The sequence below is a fragment of the Ovis aries genome, chromosome 4, assembly GCF_016772045.2.
Source record: "Ovis aries strain OAR_USU_Benz2616 breed Rambouillet chromosome 4, ARS-UI_Ramb_v3.0, whole genome shotgun sequence".
Taxonomy (NCBI): Eukaryota; Metazoa; Chordata; class Mammalia; order Artiodactyla; family Bovidae; genus Ovis; species Ovis aries.
The window spans coordinates 5,325,823-5,349,830 of record NC_056057.1 but is presented as its reverse complement, the minus strand read 5'-3'; the positions used below and the strand labels follow the sequence as shown (position 1 = coordinate 5,349,830).

General features: G+C 45.3%; 1 long non-coding RNA gene across 1 annotated transcript; it reads right to left on the bottom strand.

The window, feature by feature from the left end:
- Positions 1-4,106: 4,106 nt before the first annotated feature.
- Positions 4,107-14,358, bottom strand: LOC132659724 (uncharacterized). The gene is made up of 3 exons (XR_009600463.1): positions 14,201-14,358; positions 11,815-11,927; positions 4,107-9,812 (listed from the first exon to the last, which is right to left on the bottom strand). It is a non-coding gene; the product is annotated as an uncharacterized LOC132659724 (long non-coding RNA).
- Between the last annotated feature and the right edge of the window lie 9,650 nt (positions 14,359-24,008).

Here is a 24,008-nt window from a genome sequence, read left to right as displayed (position 1 = left end):
GTAGGCAGGTCGAACTGTGCAAAAATAACTCCTTCCCACAATCTCAGGTAAAAAACTCACCCTAGTTAAGGAGTCTCTCACATGCAGGTCACGTCTGGAATGTTTATGCCTCTATAAACATTACTTTCATTTTTCCGATTAATCACTTGAACACCACATGCCTCTTTGGCAGTCAGTCAACTTTCTCCATCTTCAGGACCCTAGCTCTGTTGAATCATCCAAGAATCCCATAGGGTAAACAGGAGTGGGTGATCAGAGCTCTCTTAGCCTCAACTCCAAAGAAAGCTGGAGCCTACCCATGTTGTGATTGATTGCTGCCAACTTGTTCAAGTGGGTTCTCTGCAGCCCATGGATGCTGGGTGTCTGATCCAGGCTGATTCCCCTGCACTGCAAGGATTCTCCAAAAGATGTGTGGTGACATGCTGGCCTTTAACCTCCAGGGTGTCTTCTCAGGCACATCCCAGACTCCAGCGCATGGGTGTACTGGTTGGAGTCCTAAATTCTGAAGCAAAGGGGCTCAACTCTTCCTCACCCACTCCAGCCAGAGCCAGACAGTGGACTGAAGCCTCCTGAAGAACAGTTGTTCTGCTGAGGTCACCTTCCTGAGGCCAAAGGCTCCAGCTTTTCCCACATTCACGTAATTAAAGAAAGCGCCAGGCGATTGAGTGGAGTGAGAGGATCTCATTCAGAGGGGCTGACCTTGATCTTGCCTCCACCTAACCTTGCTGTACTCATCCTTTCTCTAAAGAAGAGAAGACCACAAAGCCATGTGCTACAGAGGCAGCCCAGCACATCTGGCCACAGCAGGCTGGGCAACTCACCCCCGTGACCCTTGGGTAGAGACGCACACGAGCAGTGTGGAGGCACCTGGAGAGTGATGAGAGGCCCTGCACCAGGAGGCAGAAAACCTAAACAGACAGGCAGTGGGAGTAAGAACATGGTGAGCCCCACCAGAGTATCAGACCCCTCCAGGGACCAGCAGCGTGTGGTCCATTGGAAAATCAAAATACTGAGCCTTTTGTTCAAAATCCAGAGGAAAGGGCGGTTAAAGGTACTATCATAGAAAGCCATGCCCTTGCTGAGGCCTCTCTCTCCCAAGGTGTCATGGTGTTTTTCACTTGCTATATAACTGTCATTCTAAGAAAAACAAAAAATTTTAAACCATTAACTTGGAGCTGACCACTCATCTCTACATTGTGCAATGCCCAGTTTAAGTGGGAATACAAGAGAATTTAGCTCATACGAAGCCCAGTGGCACGAGCTGTATTCTGTAGCTGTACAAGCTTATGTATTTTTCTCATACTAGACCAGTGGGAATGGTGAACAAAACTAACACTGCTGTTTTTATTTTGCTTCCCAACACACACATACACTCTATTAATAAACAAGTGAGGCAAGAGTGAATGGAAAAGAAATTGTGGTTGTCCTATTTTTCTCTTTCCTTCTGTGTCATAATTTTCAGCAGAAGTGGTTGGCTGAGACATAGCTAGCCTAGCACGTGTAAATCACAGATGCTCCAGAAAAGAGGGAAAGCTTACATATTTGAAGGAGTGGTGGACCTTCTGCGTCAGTCATTCCTGGCAGGGACTGTGTGGGGGTGGGTATTGCACAGCAGTGTGTGTGGCTGAGTCAAGAGACGAAGGAGAGATGGATTTGCTGTTGGCATTTACTCGCTAACTTGTGTCTGACTCTTTGGCAGCCCCATGGTCTGTCCCTGCCAGGCTCCTCTGTCCAGGAGATTGCCTAGGTAAGAACACTGGGGTGCATTGCCGTTTCCTTCTCCAGGTGGTCTTCCCAACTCCGGGACTGAACCTGCATCTCCTACATTGCAGGAGGATTCTTTACCGCTGAGCCGTCAAGGACCCATATATATGTATATATATATGGTGTATAGTTTTAAGAAACTGCAAGGAAAGTTCCCTAGGCAATGTCTTGAGCTCTAGAACCAGGGGGAATGCAAGCGCATTTCCCAGCTGGAGAAATGGCCTCTCTATCTGTCATCTAGGCCGTAAGCAGCTAAGAACGGAGCCACCGGCTGTGGAGACTCTAAGCCGCTGGTCTGGAACCATTACCAAAACACACACACACACAGCAGGTATATTTAAATATTTGTCAACGCAGAAGACAGGCTTAGGGGATATATTGGTGTACGTCACGGTGTTTACTATATTTAGAAAAGAAAGCCAATCCCTGGTAAAATCCTAAACTCCCGGAAGTGAGTGATCCAACGATGATGCAGGCCTCCAATAATCTCTCTGCCTCCTTTCCAATGGTCTAAACAGACACAAGTCCCACGTCAAGTTACCAACCAACATCGCTCTCCCTTGCTACTCTTCAGTGGCTCCCACTGCCTAAAACTGTCAAGAATAAACACTGTGTGTACTGTCCAAGGCTCATTACTTTTCCTTTCTATTTTTTATTGGGACTGGATATGCTGGCCAGGAGATTCTGCTAACACAGTCATTCAAGGCTGGAATCCTGGGAGCTAGGATTTGGGCAGAGAATCCACTCTGGTATTTCAGTATTAAATTTATTTAGGTATTTTTAATGGATTTCCCTAGTAGCTCACTACTTGCAATGTGGGAGACCTGGGTTCAATCCTTGGGTTAGGAAGATCCCCTGGAGGACAGCATGGCGACCCACTCCAGTATTCTGGCCTGGAAAATCCCAATGGACAGAGAAGCCTGGCGGTCTACAGTCCATGTGGTCACAAAGAGTCGGACATGACTGAGCAACTAAGCACAGATATTTTAAAGCACTACGTGGACTATATCAAACATATTGGTGGGGCAAATACAGCTGATGATAGATGGCTTGTTTTCACCCAGGAGAGGATAAAAATGTTCTACTTTCTCTTTCTTCTCATCACAAGTCAAAGACAGCACTTTCCCCAACAACAGGAGAATTACATTCTGTCCAAGTGGGCATTAGATATTTAAGGATGAAAAATATTCTGAGTCATAAAATAAGTCTCAAAAAACATAAAATATTTCAACCATACAAAGTATGCTCTCTGAGTGCATAAAAGTCAATTGGAAATCAATGGCAAAGTCAGTATCTGGGAAAATCCTGAATTTTGGAAATGAAATACCATAGATGGAAATAAGCCAAATCAGAAGTCAAAAGAGAAATGAGAAAATGTTTCAGATTGCATGAGAATAAAGATACACTGTATAAATTTTGTGTATCATCAGGACAAGAGTGTAACATCACTACAGACTGCACAGACACTGAGATAGACATTATGGCCGACTTTTCCCTAGGAGAACTGACAACTTCAATACAGGCAGCAAATCTGATGAAAGACACAAGCCGCCGAAGCACATTCAGAAAGAAATGGCCTAAAACTCCCAATGTCTATGAAAGACATTCAATTTGTAGCTAAAAATTTTCCCAAAAAGAAAATTCCAGGCCTAGATGGTTTCACTGGTGAATTTCAGAAAACAATTAAGAAAGAAATATTATCAATTCTGCATAAACTCCTCTGGAAAATTAGAGGAGAGACTATTTCCCAGTCATTCACTGAGGCTAGCATGAGACTAATACCAAAACCAGAAAAAGATATTACAAGAGAATTTAAAAAATAAATGTAACTACAACCATCATCCCTCATGAATATAGACTTTAAAAGTCATAGCAAAATTTTAGCAAATTGAATTAAATAATATGTAAAAAAGTATGTAATATGATAAACATAGCCACCCAAGATATCTGTCTTAGGAATGAAAAGTTGGTTTAAGACAAAAAAATCCATCAGTGTTTTCACTGTACTAATAAAATAAAAAACAAAAACCATATAATAATCTCAATTAATACAGGAAAAGCATGTGGTCATATTCAAACATCCATTCATTTAAAAATAAACTAAAAAAAAAATACTCAGCAAGTCAGGAATAGAAGTGAATTTAACTTGATAAAGGGCATCTATGAAAAACCCACATTTAACATTGCACTTAATGGTGAAAGAATGAATACTTTCCTATTAGAATCATAAGCAAGGCAAGAATACTTGCTCTAACCACCTCCATTCGACATTGTACTGGAGATTATAACACTCTAATTAAGTGGTAAAAGAAAAAAAAAAAAAAACCTACCCAGCTAGAAAGGAAAAAAGAAACTGGCTTTATTCATAGACTTAATTATGTTAAAATGTCTGAAGGACTCTATAAGAAAAGTGATTAGTAAAGTGGTTTTTGCAAAGTTGTAGGATAAAAGAATTTATGTAAAAATTAAATGTAATTCTATATTCTGGAAACAACCAATATAAATGTTGAAATTAGTAAAACAATATCATTTAAAATAACATAAAAGAAGAAGTATTTTGAGATAAATCCAACAACAAAGGTACAATACTTGAACACTGAAATCCAACAACAGTTTAGAGAATTTAAGGAAGCAATAAATAAATGGAGATCCTTACCATGGCTAAGGGTCAGAAGACTACTATGCTAAGATGTCAATTTCCCCAAACCGATATATAGATTCAATGGAATCCCAGGGAAAATTCTGATGACTTTCTTGTAGAATTTGACAGACTGATTCTAAAGTTCACATGGAAATGTTCAGAGCGCAGTAGAGCCAAAAAAGCTTTAAAAAATAAGAGTGAGTTTGGAGAACTAACATTACCTGACTTCTAATTGTATTGTAAAAGTATAATTATCAAGACATTTTAATGGACATACCTCTAAAGCATTTGCATTAGTATAAAGCTAGACAAACAGATCAATGGAACAGAACAGAGAACTTAGAAATATACCCGCATGTATAGGGACAACTGATTTTCAACACCTGGACAATTCAGTAGAGAAAGGACCAACTCTCCAGCACATGTGCTGAGACAAGTAGGTGCTATAGGCCAAAGGATTGGCTTTGACTCAAATGTGTAGAACGCATACATGTTAATTCAAAAGGCATCATAGGCCTGAAATCATAAACTTTCAAGAGAAAACAAAGAAAAAATCTTTGTGACCTTGAGTTAGACAAAAATTTGGTAGATATGACATCGAATGCATAATCCACAAAAGAAAAACATCTAAATTAGACTTTTAAAAACTTCTGCTTGTTGAAAGACATTGGAGAATAAAAGCTACAGACTGGGACAAAATATTGGCAATGCACATATCTGATAAAAAGAACTTGTGTGTAAGATGCATGTATATATACATATATACATGTATATATGCATTTACATATATATGATCTCAAAGCACATTAAAAAGCAAAATAAACAACCCAACCAAACCTTAAGATTCTAATAGATATTTCATAAAATAAATATATGGATTGACAATAAGCAATAAACAGATGCTCAAAATCCCTCTTAGTCGTTAGAACCACAATACAAATTAAAAGGGGAAATGTGGAAGGGAGAATGATAAATTGGGCACGGGATTGACATATACACACATTAGATTAACAATAGGGTGTACTATATAACACAGGGAACTCTGCTCAATATTCTATACTAAGTTATATGGGAAACAAATATGAAAAAGAATGAATACATTATACGTATACCTGAATCAAATCACTATGTTCTACACCTGAAATTAAAACAACATTTTAAATCAACTATACTCCAAAAACAGACAAAAAAGCCACCATGAAATGGCATTAGATTCCTGTCATTAGAACAGCGGAACTTAGAGAGACTGACCACAGCAAGCGTGGGGGAGGATGTGAAGAAACGAAAACTCTTATCTATTTGCAGTGACAATGTAAAATGATATTCATCAAGAAGGCAGTTTGAAAGTTACGGCAAATTATCCACATAAGGACCTCCCTTTGAGTTGTGAACTTTCAGAGATGCGAATGTATAAACCTATTACAGTTCAGCACCATATAGCTGACTGTGCCAGCTGGGTACCTGTGGGAACTTTGTGGAACTTATGAACAAGTTGGACTTACAAGTGTGTTCTTGCAAGAGAGCTTATTCATGCGTAGGGGACTTCCTGTACTTATAAGTTAAACTTACACTTACTGTATGATCCAGCTTTTCTACTTCTAGGTATTTACCCAAGAGAAATGAAAGCATACGCCCACACAAAGGCTTACAGCACAATGTTTAAAACTGCCTTATGCGTAACAGCCTTAACCTGGAAACATCCCAGGTGTACCATACATACATGGAAAAGCAGATTATAGTACATAGTCACACAGTGGAATACTACTATTCACTAAGAAGGGATTTACTATTTACATATGCAACAACATAGGGAAATCTCAAGATAATTATCCTGTGTGAAGGAAGTCAGACCAAAAAAGAAAGCACACGATGAATGATTCCATTTATACAGAACTCTAGAAAATGCAAATTAATCTGTACTAGTGGAAAGCACAGTGGTAGCCTGTGCATAGCAGGTGGGATGGAAGAGGTGAAGGGGGCTGGAGGGAACCTTGAGGGGTGAAGGGCTTGATCATGATCTTGATCACAGTGATGGCTTCATGCGTGTATCCATACATCGTGTATATACATACATACATCTGTGTGTGCATACATACATGTGCAATGCATACAATTTACTGTAAGTACCCGGTAAAGCTATTTAAGAAAACATTCTATGGACTGAACCAAGCACACTTACCACCTGAAAGTATCTCAAGCTGCCAATTTTTAATCTCTGAGACAACAGAATGCTGCAGACAGAAGTGTCCCCCTTCAGAGGTTTCTGTGACATACATACAATGAGTGAAATCACGTGGCTCCAGTACGAGAGCACCCAGGAAGCCAGACAGCAGGCAAACACGCCATCCACCCTTTTCTGTCAGGTTCTGAGACTTGCTTGAGGAATGACCCCCTACAAAGAACTGATATCCAGCTAACTATAAAGGTAAGTTTCCGTGGGTGCATGCTAAGTCACTTTAATCATGGCCAACCCTTTGTGACCCTGTGGACTATAGCCTGCCAGGCTCTTCTGTCCATGGATTCTCCAGGCGAGAATACTGGAGCGGGTTGCTATGCCTTCCTTCAGGGGGTTTTCCCTACCCAGTGATTGAACCAACACCTCTTGCATTGTTTCTTGCATTGCACGTGGATTCTTTACCACTGAACCACCAGGGAAGCCCCAAGTTTAAGGGGCTCCTTATAAAAGAAAACCTGCTGTTACCATGGAAAGAAAAAGGAGATACCTAGCATGGCTGAGCGACTTCACTTTCACTTTTCACTTTCATGCATTGGAGAAGGAAATGGCAACCCGCTCCAATGTTCTTGCCTGGAGAATCCCAGGGACGGTGGAGCCTGTTAGGCTGCCGTCTATGGGGTCGCACAGAGTCGGACACGACTGAAGTGACTTAGCAGCAGCAGCAGCAAAGTCTAGAAAGCGCTCCTGCGCCCTCCCAGCTCCTGAGGGCTCAAAGGTTTCCCAGCTTTCTCTCTGAATACTAGCACTAAAGCTAATACTCACTTTCGATGTTTCATGTGTACTTTGCTTAATATGGTGGCTCAGACAGTAAAGAATCTGCCTGCAGTGCAGAAGACTTGGGTTTGAGGGTTAGGAAGATCCCTTGGAGGAGGGCATGGCAACCCATTCCAGTATTCTTGCCTGGAGAATCCCATAGACAGAGAAGCCTGGCGGGATATAGTCCATTGGATCACATAGAGTCGGATACAGCTGAGTGACTAACACTTTCCCTATTTCACTTGCTTAGTATATTCTCAGGTTCTTCTTTTCTTGCCATTTTCTAGACTGAGAACATACAGGCCTGCAACTCCCTTCAAGTGATGTCTTAGTGGTCCTGAGCATCAACCTCTGGGTTGATAAAGGAGGATGAGGTCATGGACTGCACACCAAGTGTGATGTGGGCAAGGAGGCCCAGGGAGGGTGTGAACTGCCTCCTGGCATTTCTGTGTCCTGACATGGCCACCATTTTCATATGAATTTAAGGAAGCATGAGAACTCAGTTCTGCACCTTTTCGCCCAGGGAAGACAGCGGCTTGATCTGGCTTGGCTCACAGGCAGCCTGCCCCATCTCCTGGAGGGTCTCAGCTTGGCTGCCCCAGCCTCCCGCCCCTCTGCTCCCATCACCGTGCATGGCCGGGGCTCTTCCCCTTCTCAGGACCACGTGGGTCCATTCCCAGCATCTCTCTCGGCTGCCCGCTCCCACCTGCTGTCCCCCGATCTCCAGGGAGCATGCCCGCCTAGCTGTGACTCTGGCAGGATGGCCGCAAAGGCGGCATCAGTCCATGTGCCTCTCAAGGAAACATTGGCAGGTTTCTTTGTGGAGATTTACCTGACGCAGCCTTTGCCTGCTCTCATGAGGATGCATTGCTGGTGATGCATGAGGGGCCCCTGCAGGTCTCCATTGGGTGTGTCCTTACTACAGACACATGGCCCTTTGGAACGCCCTGCACCCTGGCCCTCACCCCTGTGGGGTGTTAGTACACCCCCTTGGTCCCCTTGAAGTCTAGATGAGGGTGGCTGTGCTAGCGTGGGGCCCAGAGGGAAGGTCATCCCACACAAAGCTTCAGATTCCCTGCGTCCCTGTTCCCTCCACAGGAGGCCCAGCAGGCTCCCCAGGAGATGGCAGTCAGGTCTGCAGACAGCAGAATGAGGGTTCTGAATTGCCAGGACAGAGGTATCACCACTGACCTCTCTGAGTTTCCACAGGGACCAAGGGAAAGTGCTTTAAGGAGGAGAGATGTGAAGCGCTTCAGCCATAAAGGCAGGGGGTGTGCCTGCTTCCCTGTGGGATGCCTGTTAGAGGGGCTATCCCAGCCAGCTCTAGAAGCTGGAGCTAAGAAACTGTGTGGACAGTGCATAGCTCTGGGAAGCCCCTGCCTAACAGTGACATCCACTCCAGTGGCTCTAAGAATTGACCTTGGTGGCAATGTGGATGCTGGAAACATCACCAGCTTGCAAATGCTGAGAGCAAAGGAGTTGCCCGAGGCAGTGGCTGTGAGCCCTAATGACCCTGACAAGGGAGGGGCCCTGTGAGCCTCAGACCCAGGGGCGATTCTGGGACAGGGACACAGAAACAGTGACCACGTTCTCTGCTCTGCGATTGTTCCAGCCAACTTGGCGGGGCCCAACTAAGCAAGAGGACACTTGAGGGGAAAGCAAGAGTCTCCAACTTGGGAGACTCAATTAGCTTTTACCATGATCTCCTTCTGGAATTCGTTAAATGTACAACCCTGCTCTGGTACTCTGCCTTTTGTTTGCAGGAGCCCCAAGCTTTATACCTGGTTGAAGTGGCCATTGACATTCTGAGTACACTGCCCTTTGTAGGAGCCAGCTAGTCTGTGCCTCCTGGCCGTGGGCTTGAATGATAGATTCATGAGCTCTTTTTTGGTATCCTCTCTGTCCATTCAATACAAATGCACTTCAGATGCTTATTACATGTTAGGGTCTGTGGAAAGTAAGGGGAGACAAGGAAAAGTATCTGTATGTTGCAGCCTGAAAGCCAAAGAAAGTCCTTTTCAAAAATTCTAACATTCATTTAGGTTGAGTCCATGTCCTGGCTATTGTAAATAGTGCTGCAATGAACATTTGAGCACATGTGTTATTTTGAATTTGGCAATAAGGCATTCATGATCTGAGCCACAGTCAGCTCATGGTCTTGTTTTTGCTGACTGTATAGAGCTTCTCCATCTTTGGCTGCAAAGAATATAATCAATCTGATTTCGGTATTGACCATCTGGTGATGTCCATGTGTAGAGTCTTCTCTCGTGTTGTTGGAAGACGGTGTTTGCTATAACCAATGAGTTCTCTTGGCAAAACTCTATTAGCTTTTGCCCTGCTTCATTCTGTACTCCAAGGCCAAATTTGCTGTTACTCCAGGTGTTCCTTGACTTCCTACTTTTGCATTCCAGTCTCCTATAATGAAAAGAACATATTTTTTGGGGTGTTAGTTCTAGAAGGCCTTGTAGGTCTTCATAGAACCATTCAAATTCAGCTTCTTCAGCATTACTGGTCAGGGCATACACTTGGATTACTGTGATATTGAATATTAAGGTCAGGAAGCAACAGTTGGAACTGGACATGGAACAACAGACTAGTTCCAAATCGGGAAAGGACTACATCAAGGCTGTATATTTTCACCCTACTTATTTAACTTGTATGCAGAGTACATCATGGGAAATGCTAGGCTGGATGAACCGCAGCTGGAATCAAGATTGCCGGGAGAAATATCAAGAACCTCAGATATGCAGATGACACCACACTTATGGCAGAAAGTAAAGAGGAAATAAAAAGCCTCTTGATGAAAGTGAAAGTGGAGAGTGAAAAACTTGGCTTAAAGCTCAACATTCAGGAAACGAAGATCATGGCATCTAGTCCCATCACTTCGTGGCAAACAGATGGGGAAACAGTGACAGACTTTATTTGTGGGGCTCCAAAATCACTGCAGATGGTGACTGCAGCCATGAAATTAAAGGATGCTTGCTCCTTGGAAGGAAAGTTATGACCAACTTAGATAGCATATTAAAAAGCAGAGACTACTTTGCCAAAAAGGTTTGTCTAGTCAAAGCTATGGTTTTCCCAGTATGGAGAAGACTGTTGAGAGTCCCTTGGACTGCAAGGAGGTTCAACCAGTCCATCCTAAAGGAAATCAATCCTAAATATTCATTGGAAGGGCTGATGTTGAAGCTGAAACTCCAACACTTTGGCCACCTGATATGAAGAACTGACTCATTGGAAAAGACCCTGGTGCTGGGAAAGATTGAAGGTGGGAGGAGTAGGGGACGACAGAGGATGAGATGGTTGGATGGCATCACTGACTCAATGGACATGAGTTTGAGTAAACTCTGGGAGTTGGTAATGGACAGAAAGGCCTGGTGTGCTGACGTCCATAGGGTCGCAAAGAGTCAGACATGACTGAGTGACTGAACTGAGATAGACCTATAGCCTGTCATGCAGAGTGAAAGAAGTCAGAAAGAGAAAGACAAATATAATAGCACATATGTGAAATCTAGAAAAACGGTACAGATGAACCTATTTGCAAAACAGAAATAGAGACACAGATGTAGAGAACAAAGGTATGGACACCAAGGGGGAAAGAGGCAGTTGCATGAACTGGGAGACTTGGATTGACATAGGCACACTATTGATACTATGTATACTATAGATAACTAACGAGAACCTACTCTATAGCGCAGGGAACTCTACTCAGTGCTCTGTGGTGACCTAAATGGGAAGAAAATTCTACAAAGAGGGGATATATGTATTTATACGGCTGATTACCTTTGCTGTACAGCAGAAACTAACAGAACAGCGTCTTGCCTGGATCGTTTCTTGACCTAGTCTTACACTGAAGCACATGTTCACAGCAGATGTTAGATCTGGAGTTCAGTGTAACCTTAGGAGTCCATGCTGCACTGTAGGACAAATCTGAAAGTTCCCTTTTACTGTCACCACAGAGAACAGAAGGAAGTACGCTCCTGTCTGGTCTCGCACAGAGATGGAAGATGCTACAGGCAAAGCAGGACTCGAAGGGCTGTGAAGGGGGCGGGGCTGACCCGAGGTGGGCGGGGCTGTCCCAGTAGGCGGGGCAGACCAGAGGGGTGTGGCAGTGGGCCAGTCACTCAGCATATCGGACCCCGGGACCCACCAGTGGAGCCAAGAGTAGGTTCGGGAAGCTGCTTTCTGGAGGAAACAAGCCCACTTTGCATAAATCTGTGAAAAATGGAATTGCAAGGTCAAGGAATTAGCTGAGAAGTGGAATCAAGGTGACCGAGATGATGCAGCTGAAAAGCCAAGTCTCCAGAGCCAGGGATGGGCTGGAAGAGGGGGAACCGAAAGTGGAGGCAGGGAGTGAACAGATGTGAGCGGGGAGCACGGCCACCCCGCCTCCATTCCGATGACGCGCCAGATGCCTCACCTTCATCTGCCTGGCCTGCTTGTTCTGCGACTCTCCGGTGTGGGCTGTCTGTCTAGCTCCTAATTGCTGATCAGAAGTGGAGTGGAGGTGGGGCAGGAACACTCATGAACTGTCTGTAATTAGAGAGTAACGGTGACCTCTTTGCTCCAGGCTGTGTGGTCTCTGAGCCCCGGGGAACCTGGTTAGCCTCCCTCTTGTGCTCAGTTGGCCGCACTGCGGGAGAGATTCGTGCCCTAACCTGCATCTCTTGGCCTCCTCCGCCCGCCTGGCTGTGTGCCGCCTGGGCTCAAGAAACCAAGAGTGGCTGGGGAGAACTGCTCCAGGGAGAAGGCGCTCCTTTGAAACTTAGGGCCAGGCGCCTCAGAGCAGTCCCGGCCCTGTACTGTGAGGCAGCGTCTCCCTCCAGGATCTGCTGCCCACTCTTGTCAGACTATTTCACCCTCTGTGAGCCATTTTGCATCACTTTGAATCTCCTGAGACTCCCAAACCCCTTCTCACCCCTCTTGTCACTGGTGATCTTGCTCCTCATTTCGTGAGGAAACCTAGGAAATCAGAAAGGCATTTATCGTCTCCCGCAGTCTGTCTGTATCTCCCGGCCTGTTAAAGAGGACACCGGGACTCTCAAGGCCCACCTCTCTCCTGCCCAGGGCACTCTCCACTCTTTCCCTCCATCGTCACGTTTTCTTGCTGACCTGTATCATTCCGATCAACGGGCCAACAGGACCGTATGTGGGCCATTAAATACCACACCCGTCCCGCTTCCGCCCTTTCACTCTGCTCTCCTTTGGACTCACTCTCCTTGAAAGAGTTGTCCACGCTGACTGTCCCAGACCTTCCCCTCCCCTCCCCTGCAGCCCTGGGACTCTAGGACACCTGCAGCTGCCCAGGCCATGTGACCTGCTTGGGCAAAGCAAACTCAGCACTTGGGTCTCCCCTCCCACACAACCTTCTCTAAAAATCCTTATGTTTATTATTTTAAAATTTTTATTTACTTTAAGTTTTTACATTTTTTGGCCATGCCACACTCATACAGGATCTTAGCTCCCAGACCAAGGATTGGACCTCTACCCTCTGCAATGGAAGTGTGATGTCCCCAACCACTGGACCTCCAGGGAATTCCCAAAATGCTTATGTCTAACATGATGAAACTGCAAAAGGAGATCTCAAGAACAATCATGGCAAATAAGTCGCATTAAAAAATAAATGCAGGTTTTAAAAAACTGAGCAGAACTTTAAGGTTGTTTTACATTGGGAAGTAACATTTTGAAATGTTTTCAAATAATTTGAAACTTAGGGATAAGTTTCAGAAACAGCACAGAGTTTCATGTAGTTAACACAAAATATAAAAATGGCACCCTTATCAAAACTGGGAAACTGACCCTGGCACTATCTGTGAACTAGACTTTAGGGGAAGTTCACCATTTTTCCACCGATGTCCTTTTCCAACCGCAGGATACCATCCAGGGTCTCATACTGCCTGCCTCACTGTAGCCTCCTCCAATGTGACAGCTCCTCTGTGCTATTATAATTTTTCTAATAGGATGCTTCTCAATTCATGTTTGTCTGATGTTTTCTCATAACTAGACGAAGGCATTTTTGGCAGTAATATCATACACTTCTGGAATTTTTAAGCTGACTGATGATTTCGAGACAGATGACAGTCTAAGCATTTTTTGAAATGTATTAACTTACTCAAGATACTCAAAACCCTTTCAAGAAGTAATGGCTTACTTCCCTTTTACAGATGAGAAAACCAGGGTGTTGAATCATTGTCAGAGGTCACACAGTTAGTGGGATGCAACTGGGACCTGAGCTCACCCCTGGCCGGGCTGGGCAGCTCTGGGTGACGGAGATGGCACAGCTCATGGGCTGTTCCACAGGGAAGGCGCCTGGGAAGCGTGTGAGCCTCCTCGGCCCTGGGCGTCACCAAGAAAGGGTGCCACAGCCACTGGCAGAGCTCATCCCACCGCGCGACCGAGTCCGTCGTAAAGGCAGAGTCAGCCTCTCTGACGTCGTTCAGACCATCCTCACTCTCAGGACCTCACTCTCTCCACCCAGCCTTGTGTCCTGTTGACATCTGGTCTTATTTTAAGGTGGAAGTTAGAAATCGGAAAGATGACACTGAGTTAAACTATTTGAATTCTGAGTGGCTCAGTGGAGAGCAGTACCAACTACAAAAACCCTTATAAAGTGAAGAGTCTGTGAGTGAAAGCTGTCCATTCTGCCCTGTCCTTGAAAGTCACAGTGTGCCTGTCGCAAACACCCAGTGACTGACCTGGGAGTGTTAGTGTTGCAGAGGAAAGACAGCGGTTGGACCCTCCGCCCTTGCCTGGCAGTTAACAGCTCTATTTTCTCTTACATGCAGGATATATTAAAGGATACTCACGGTTCTGTTCTTTCACATGGCGAATGATTGAACATTCCGTTAAATATTGACCTGCAGCACAATTGTGCTTGTAACCCACCTGCGAACAAGCAGTTCTTCCCAAACAAGCATGTCGGGTAGCAAGGGGAAAAAGCGCATGCCAGCATCACAGTGGAACTGGCCGGCGTGTACCCAGCGTGGTTATCAACGGATCAGTGGCGCCCGGAGCACGGAGCAGCTGCTCTTCAGTGGTTGGCCTGGGCCCAGGATTGTTTAACGTCTTTATCAACGACCTGAGTGAGACTGAATGGAAAGCATGTTTTGTACTTACGCAGCTGATACTGAGCTGGCAGGGACAAACAGGGCCTCAGAAGTGAGGGTTATAATTTAAACTGACCTTGGCAAATTGTGGCCCACGTGCATTGATTAGACTCCATGGCTAGAGAACAGTTTCAGAGAAAGAGAGAACTATACAGAAAGTGGAAAAAACAGTCTATTCTTCAGCACTTTGTCAACTCACTGGGGCTAAGCCCATGTTACTGAATCCAAGCTCTGCTTGCCGCATGACAGGCCAGTAATTGGAAGATGAGGTGTGTAGGCAAGGAATAGTGACAAAATTTGAAAAGTCAGCTATCTAAGAAGATGGTGGATTAGTGTTCTTATCCGGGTCTGGAGGTCAAGTTTTTTTTTTTTTTTTTTTTTTTTAAACAATGTAGAGAGGTAGAGGAGGTGAGGTCATAAAGTGAAAAGGTCATGTGTCTTACAAAGCATCTCCTGGCTTGGCCAGCATGGGGGCTGCGGCCATGCACAGGCAGGCAGGGACAGGAAGTCTCCCGTGAGCTGGACAAGGGCACTTTAGTTTAACACTCAGGCAGAAGGGCAGCTTCTCTGAGACAGGCCATTATATATGCTTACAGCTATAGACAGGGCTTCCCAGCTGGCGCTAGTGGTAAAGAACCCACCCGCCAGTGCAGGAGACCTAAGAGACATGGGTTCAATCCTGGCTCAGGAAGATCCCCTGGAGGAGGAAACGGCAAGCCCCTCCAGTATGCTTGCCTGGAGAATCCCATGGACAGAGGAGCCTGGCGGGCTACAGTCCACAGGGCCTCAAAGAGTGGGACAGGACTGAAGTGACTTAGCATGCATGTACACGCAGGGACAAACAACATCCTTTTAGTGCTTATAGTAACAAAAGCTAATGAAAAGCAAAGGTTAAAGTAAAAGGAACAGATTTAGCACGGATTCCGATGCTGTTCTTCCCTGTTATAGCCAGAGAGCAGCAAGACGGGAGGCCTGGGAGCTGGTGGCGTGGACCCTGCAGGCACCATGCGATGCCTCCTTCCAGCTGTGCCCAGTGCTTGGACTTTGGGATGTGATGGGGCTAAATGGACAGGGATGGGCAAGGCGAGAGTGGTCTGACAGAGGACAAGGTCATTTCACAAGGAGAAGACTGAGAGGTCCTGAGCAAGGGGGCGGGCTTTTGTAACACTGTTACTGAGCAGGACGCTGTGAGGGCTTCCTGGGTACCAGAGCCTTTCTGTGTCCCCAGTTTCTTGTTTGCAGGAAAAAGACCTCAGCCTCTATGACCTTCCCTGAGTTCCAAAGGCAGGTTCCAGAAAAGGGAGGCAATGCAAAGATCAGGGAGGGGCAGCCAGGAAACAATGGGGCCGCCTCAGAGGAGGTGCAGAGCAGGATCTCTGATCTCCTTTATAGAGCCCCCAAATGGAAGAAATCAACTGCAGGAGAATTGTGAGCACTCAGCCCCAAGACCTACTGGAGACTGAGGACTGATTTTGTTCACCCCTGTGATGTCAGCCTGCAGCCTCACCATCAACAATGTGTGCACAAGCTGATCACTTCCCTGGCGACCCCCTCCCTCATGTGGCCTTGAAAAATGCCTCCCTGATACCCATCAGGGAGTTCAGGGCCTTGAAGCCCTGGCTTCCTGGACTCCTTCCTTGCTGGGCACCTACGGTCCATGCTGCACTTTCCTTCACCACAGCCCAGTGTCACCAGACTGGCTTTACTGCCCGCAGGCAAAGGGTGACACAATGGAGAAGATATACCAGAAGCAAGCAAAATGAATCAATGAGCTCTTTAATGGCATGGAAAGTAGATGCCAGTATGATTCAAAGTGAATTATAAATACAGGACAGGCAGTCAGTAGAGAAAGCTCTAGATGGGAGTACGACGTGTAAGAAAAACAAAGTCTTGTCACGACTATGAGGCCATCTTTGTATTATATTCATTTTATATATATATATATATATCTCTTTGATAGTCAAACAAAAGTAAATAAGTATATACATGTTATATAAATAAAGTATATGTGTAGGGAGCATTCCTCTTTCTGCTTAAAAACATTATCTGGCTGTGCTAGGTCTTTGTTGCTGAATCTGGGCTTTCTCTAGTTGTGGCAGGCAGGGCTGCTCTTCCCCGCAGGGCACAGCCTTCTGTAGGGGCTGCTCTTCCTTGTGGGGCACGGCCTCTCACTGTGGGGGCTGCTCTTCCCCGCGGGGCACGGCCTCTCACTGTGGGGGCTGCTCTTCCTTGTGGGGCACGGCCTCTCACTGTGGGGGCTGCTCTTCCTTGTGGGGCACGGCCTCTCACTGTGGGGGCTGCCCTTCCCCGCGGGGCATGGCCTCTCACTGTCGGGGCTGCTCTTGTTGCAGAACCTTGTGCCTGGTTGCAGGTGCTTCAGGAGCGGCTTTGCTCTCTGGCTGATGGGATCTTCCCAGCCCAGGGCTTGTACCTGTGTTTCCTGCATTGGCAAGCAGATTCTTAGCCACTCTACCGCCAGAGAAGTCCCTGAACTTTTTCACTGTGCTCTAATTCAAAGAGCACAAAGTTCACTCTTTCAAAGTCCTTCTTAACTAGTGGTTAGACTAAAGCACTTCTTAGCCTGTGAATGAGGTGGCATAAAACCACCACAAATAATTAACAAACTGAATTTTGTTAGCTTGGATACCAGAAAAGCTTTGACTAAGAATATGATGGAGAATTTTCACGGTGTAACAACTGATTTCAAGATGGATTTAGTAAAGGCAGAGGAATCAGAGATCAAATTGCCAACATCTGTTGGATCATTGAAAAAGCAAGAGAGTTCCAGAAAAAACATCTACTTCTGCTTTATTGACCATGCCAAAGCCTTTGACTGTGTGGATCACAACAGACTGTGAAAAATTCTTCAAGAGATGGGAATACCAGACCACCTGACCTGCCTGCTGAGAAATCTATATACAGGTCAAGAAGCAACAGTTAGAACTGGACATGGAACAACAGACTGGTTCCAAATTGGGAAAGAAGTATGTCAAGGCTGTATATTGTCACCCTGCTTATTTAACTTATATGCAGAGTACATCATGAGAAATGCTGGGCTGGAAGAAGCACAAGCTGGGATCAAGACTGCCAGGAGAGCTATCAATAACCTCAGTCATGCAGATGACACCACCTTTATGGCAGAAAGCAAAGAATAACTAAAGAGCCACTTGATGAAAGTGAAAGAGGAGAGCGAAAAAGTTGGCTTAAAGCTCAACATTCAGAAAACTAAGATCATGGCATCTGGTCCCATCAGTTCATGGCATATAGATGGGGAAACAATGGAAACAGTGACTGACTTAATTTTTGGGGCTCCAAAATCACTGCAGAGGGTGATTGCAGCCATGAAATTAAAAGATGCTTGTTCCTTGGAAGAAAAGTTATGACTAACCTAGACAGCATATTAAAAAGCAGAGACATTACTTTGCCAACAAAGGTTCATCTAGTCAAAGCTACGGTTTTTCCAGTAGTTATGTATGGACGTGAGAGTTGGACTGTGAAGAAAGCTAAGCACCGAAGAATTGATGCTTTTGAACTGTGGTGTTGGAGAAGACTCTTGAGAGCCCTTTGGAATGCAAGAAGATCCAGCCAGTTCATCTTAAAAGAAATCAGTCCTGAATATTCATTGACAGGATTGATTCTGAAGCTGAAACTTCAATACTTTGGCCACCTAATGCGAAGAACTGACTCACTGGAAAAGACTCTGATGCTGGGAATGATTGAAGGCAGGAGGAGAAGGGGAAGACAGAGGATGAGATGGCTGGATGGCACCACTGACTCAATGGACATGAATTTGAGTGAACTCTGAGAGTTGGTGATGGACAGGGAGGCCTAGCGTGCTGCGATTCATGGGGTTGCAAAGAGTCAGACACAACTAAGTGACTGAACTGAACTGAACAACTGGTTTCCTAACTGTAAAGTTTGCAAAAGGAGGGAGTGAAGTTTCCCCTGTAAAGACTTTTGAAATTAAGGTCAATTCTGATCTTTCGGCAGAGGCAGAAATGTGGTCTTACATGGCCCTAAGATTATATCCTAAGACTGTAGGCCTCCTAGCTTGTGTGATTTGGTTCTGGTGTCAGGCCAATGAAGGTGTTACGTTGACATATGCAAACCTGTAGAGAGGAACAATTCAGAAGCAGGAAAACAAAGCAGCATTGGCCATTTGGTAATGTTTTCTTAGAGTCTGAGAAAATATGCAAGTTAGCAGCTGACTGTCTTTTCTTTCCTTCCCTGAACAGCGAGGCTGGATGTCGGAGTTACCAGCTGTCATCCTGAAACCAGGTGGTATAGCGGTGATGTTAAACATCACCCCTCCACCTGCAGGGCAAGATGGAGCTGCTTATCCATCTCCAGTAAACCAGGTGGAGGGAAAAAAGCCTTTTGCCGTCTGCCTGAGCCTCTGCCCTGGGCTTGCCCTCCAGTGAGGTGGGTGCCCCGCCCTTGCTGGCCAAGGAAACACTGCCTTCGTGCTGTGAACCTTGTGCCTGGTTGGATGATTACATCTGAGTGTCCTCTTCTCTCCTACTTTCTGTGAAACCAAAACGGCAGAACGTGGATGACGGCAGCTGTGGAGCAGGGCACAGACAGTGCCGGCCCTGGGCCCTGTCTACAAAAGCCGCTCGTTTCCAGATCTGCCACCTGACAGGCGCTGACGGTCCAGCCCTGCAAGCTGGTTACCATCAGGGCGACATTCCCAGGGAGGCGATGGGGATCAGTGCAGCCTCAAGGGAGAAGAGTCTGCAGGGGTGGGGCTCCAACCTGCGGCTCAAGCAGGGGTCCCTGTGCCTTGCGCCTGAGGTGCCCAGAGCCCACTGCTCTCTTTTATCTCTTCATAAGTAAAACCCATTCCCCAAGTTTCAGTCTATTTGAATGGAAATGCAAAAAGGTGCCTAATTGTCATTAGGCTCATAAGGAGCCCCGCACAATTTACATCTCCCTCACTGGTTCTGAAATCTCTTCCCACCTCCTCTTCTTTTCTGACCTCTTGAGTTCAAAGAATGCAGGGAAAAAATGTGCCAAATTCCCTCCAAGTATAGACGCCACTGCAAAGAGGGGAAATTAATCAAAATAAAAACAAGGTTTTCCTACGCCCAATAAAAGCAGAGGAAAAGCTAGAAAGGGGAGTCTGGAGGGTTTGTGTAGGATTTAGGCCGGTTTTCCTTCTAAAAGAAAGCTTTCTTGGCTATGAAACAAGACATCCTTGGAGACTGAGGTAGACCTTTCATAAACGGTAAAGGCTGCCATTTTAAACTCAATAATACTGTCAGTCACGCTATTTGGATGTTTGCAAAGAATACTAGGTTATTCCTTTTTTGCTTTAACATCTATATTTTGATACATCTTTAGTATCTCACATAACTTCTAACCAATTTCAGACAAGTCGCTGCAGGTTGGAATGGCTGTATTATATTATTATGGCCGTAGCGATAGATTTCCATTAGAGAATTTGCGCATGCCATTAGAACTCAAGGGGAAATAATCTGTTAGTATTGAAATATGACCACTACTTGGCCATTTAATAAGGTTTTGAAATAATCTGTTAGTATTGAAATATGATCACTGCTTGGCCATTTAATACGGTTTTGGCTTGCAAAATTATTTCATTGAATTATTTTAATGATATCGTATTATAATATTATATCTATCTTGCCTCTCTAATAACTTGGAAGAGCATGATCCTGTTTGTGTGATTTTGTATACACTTTCACCCACCTACTACATGTGACTCGGAGTTGACGCAATGTTGAGAGTTCTTACTTCTGATAGGACAATTTATGGTGATTTTAAACTTTTACAAAGTATTGTACTGCCAACAAGATCCTACTGTATAGCACATGGGACTGTTCAATGTTTGTCAGCCTGCATGAGGAGAGAGTCTGGGGGAGAATGGATATCTGTGTATGTAAGGCCAAGTTCCTTTGCTGTCCACCTGGAACTGTCACAACACTGTTAACTGGCTGCACACCAACACGAGATAAAAAGGTTTAAAAAAGAAGTTATTGAGCTGCTGGATATCTATATTTTGCCTACATATATATATATTTATATTACAAAATTATATTTGAAAACTACTTGAAAATATCAAAGAAGGTTCAGACTTCTTCATTTCTCAGTGATGGAAGAAAGGAGATGAGTGTCTTTTATGGACATTTTTGAGTGATCACACTGAAGAAATAAGCATGATTCTTTCCCCATCTCTGCTTTAATTATTTAGAAGTTCATTCACTCCATCTTTCACAAGGCGTGCCTGCTCCATATCAGAGAAGGTGCCTGTAGTTGGAGATACCCAGTAAATAATGTAGAATCCACAAATTAATAACCTCCTCTTGAGATATTAATCTTAGAATGATTGCAGAGCTGAATGTAACTTCCAGTGCAAGGCAGTGCTTAGCCGGGGGCACCTCCATGCAGGTGGTGGACGTGAGTCCAAGACTCCCATCACCTGGAACCCTGAGCAAGGCACTCACATGGCACAAGGTCCCACCTATAAAATGGTCTAAGAAAAATGTCACTTTCATGGACCCACTCTGGGAATTATATTTATTGTTCATATTGATGATTATGTTGGTAAATTAAGGAACTTGCAATAAAAGACACAGAGTTTCTTGCTTTACACTAAATATATCAGAGACAGACATTTTGACTTCCTTCACATAGCTTGTCAATCCGATGCAAAGACTCTGGATAGCCAGAATAATTTGAAAAATAAGGTTATAATTATGATACTTGGTTAGGCTATATGTATTCTTTGTATTCCTGTAAGTGAATTACTATGTGAACAAGATATTTTCCCAGGAAATTAGTACCTGAAGAAATAGGCAGATATTTTGATTTTGGAAATAAATAGTAAAAAGAAAAAAAATCATGCAAGATGACAGTGGTCAACCTCTGTCTTGTTTCCCAGCTTCTATCCTCAACTTCTTGCAGGCATGGGAAGACTTCCCCCTTCAACCCCACTAACTCCTATCACTGGCAATAACGTCCCATAACAGAACAAGAAGTTGTGTGTTGGGGTTGTTATCATTGGGGTCTTGTGATGGCATATTCTTTTCAAACAGATGGATTTAGAAGAATGTGTTTCTTGTGGTCATTTCACTAAATGGCTTCTCCATTATGAATCTGTACATTGAGTTTTTACTTTAGACATGTATTTGTGATGGGCACACTTATAAGTTGTCTCTTCCTTTGGTAGAAGGGAATTGGAGAAGATAAGGGGACATATGATCTCCGGCTTCTCTGGTCCAAGATATGGTCATTAAATTCCATTCCTCTTACGCGTATGCATTTAGGCCCATTTCCAAAGAATAGAAGGATAGGTTTGATTGGATGGAAGTAGTTATTAATTAACCAGTGGGTTTACATTGATGTTAAAGAGAAAAAGAAGGTAACGTGTCCTGTTGCACGTCTTGAATGGTTTGGCTGTAACTGCTGGGCAGCACTGTAAGCTCAGAGTCCGCCTGGTCGCAAATGTGGACCCTGAAACTGCTTCGGGTTGGCAGCCTTCAGCCAGAGCCCACAGCACTGCGTGTCTGCATCTGATCGGATGCTCTCCTGACACACGATACAGCCCTGTGCACTGGCCGCGCGCTCATGTTTCAGCCCGTGCTGTGATAGCGCCTCTCAGCAAGGAAAAGGATCGCAGGCTGCGGGTGGCGAGGCAGGCGTTGAGTTTCAATCCATGAAGAAGAATGGGTGGGGCCTCTGTGCCAGGCGTGCCTTGGCATCCTTTCCCTTCCGGAAACTTGCGATGCTTGGAGACCTGGGCAGTAATTCCGTGTTCCAGAAGTAAATCTCTTCCGAAGACAGGGTGGCCCCCATTCCGCGTGTGGAGAATGTCGGCTAAGCTGCATTGGATATCTTTTGGTGTCTGAATTGTGTTTTCTCTACAAACTGTTAATATGATTTAAGGCAGACTGGTGCCTGAATGCATTGGGCTGTATCACCTGTAAACTGTGGTCAGGCAAACAGGACTTAAAGATAGACACTCTGTTTACCAGGCAAAGCGCTACCTTGGAAGTCTGAGTTCTCCTGATTGGACACACAGCTGGTGATGGGCTGAGCCAGAAACTGGGGCACATCAGACTTCTGAGACTTCTTCTCCCCGTCTATGAGGCGGAAGCCAGTATCAATGAGCACTTTGCATGCCTGCTGTGTGTGCTCAGTCCTGCCTAACTCTCTGTGACCTTGTGGATTTCAGCCCACCAGGCTCTTCTGTCCCTGGGATTCTCCAGGCAAGAACACTGCAGGGGGTTGCCAGGCCCTCCTCAGAGGATTTCCCCGACCCAGGGATCAAACCCGCATCTCCTGTGTTTCCTGTATTGGTAGGCAGATTCTTTAACACTGAGCCATCTGGGAAATAGTAAAGTTTTGCAAAGTGTAAATTGACAAACTGCTCTAGGGAAACTCTGTGGGATGGGACAAGCATGTGTAATGTACCTGAGCAGAGGTGAGTCTGAGCAGAACACTCACAGGGAATTGCCTCAAGAAGAGGATCGGTCACAGTTCCAAGGGTCTCCGTGCAGACCTCAGCTCCACTGTACACAAAGGCTCGCTTTGGGCTTCTTTCTTCTTGAGATCACTGACCACAATTTGGAAGTGAGCTCAGAAATTGTGGCACCCAAATCCAGTGAGCTCAGAAAATGTGGCACCCAAATCCTGCCTCAAATGCTAAAATTTTATGACTTCCATAGCTTTGGTTCAAAAAAGGTAAATCAGCTTGCTCGAGGTCACATCAGTTAATGGCAGCCTAGACAGAAATGGTGGGCAGGAAAGAGGATGCTGCTTGTGAGGCGCTCCTGAGAGTATGACGATGAGATCCTGATGGTTCAGCAAGTAAAACCGACACGTCATGGTGAGCCCAGGGTCTGCAGAAATTGCCCAGAGGACTGGATACACCTGAAGGGGTCCGACGCTGGGGCCTGCTCCCACCTGTGTGGAAAGGCTTAATGCAGGCAGCTTCATAGGGTCTAGCAAAGGAACGCCATTGACCAGATGTGGCCTGATTTCCCAGCTCCAGGTGGGGATGACAAGTGTCCTGACCAGAGGGCTCAAGACTGCAGAAGAAATGGTGGCCTCAGGCCATGTCAGCTCCAGGGGCTTTGCTCACAGAGCCAGCGACTGCCTCTGACTCCATTTTCCTGGTCATGGTTTGTTTCACATGGATACTTTCCAACAGGGGGCTCCCTCGTGGCTCAGCGGTAAGCAATCCACCTGCAAAGCAGGGGATGCAGGAGACACAGTTTTGACCCCTGGGTCAGGAGGATTCCCCTGGAGGAGGGCATGGCAACCCACTCCCGTATTGTTGCCTGAGATTCCCACGGACAGAGCTGCTTAGCGGGCGGCAGTTCATGGGGTCGCAAAGAGTTCTGACGTGGCTAAGCAGCTAATACTTGCACGTTTGTTCCAACTGGAGTAAAGACACCTCATCGTTTAAGGAATCATTCCCTGAAACAAATCAGTGCTGGGTTCACACACATTTTCAACTGAAGAGTGATAACAAGACTGAGATGAG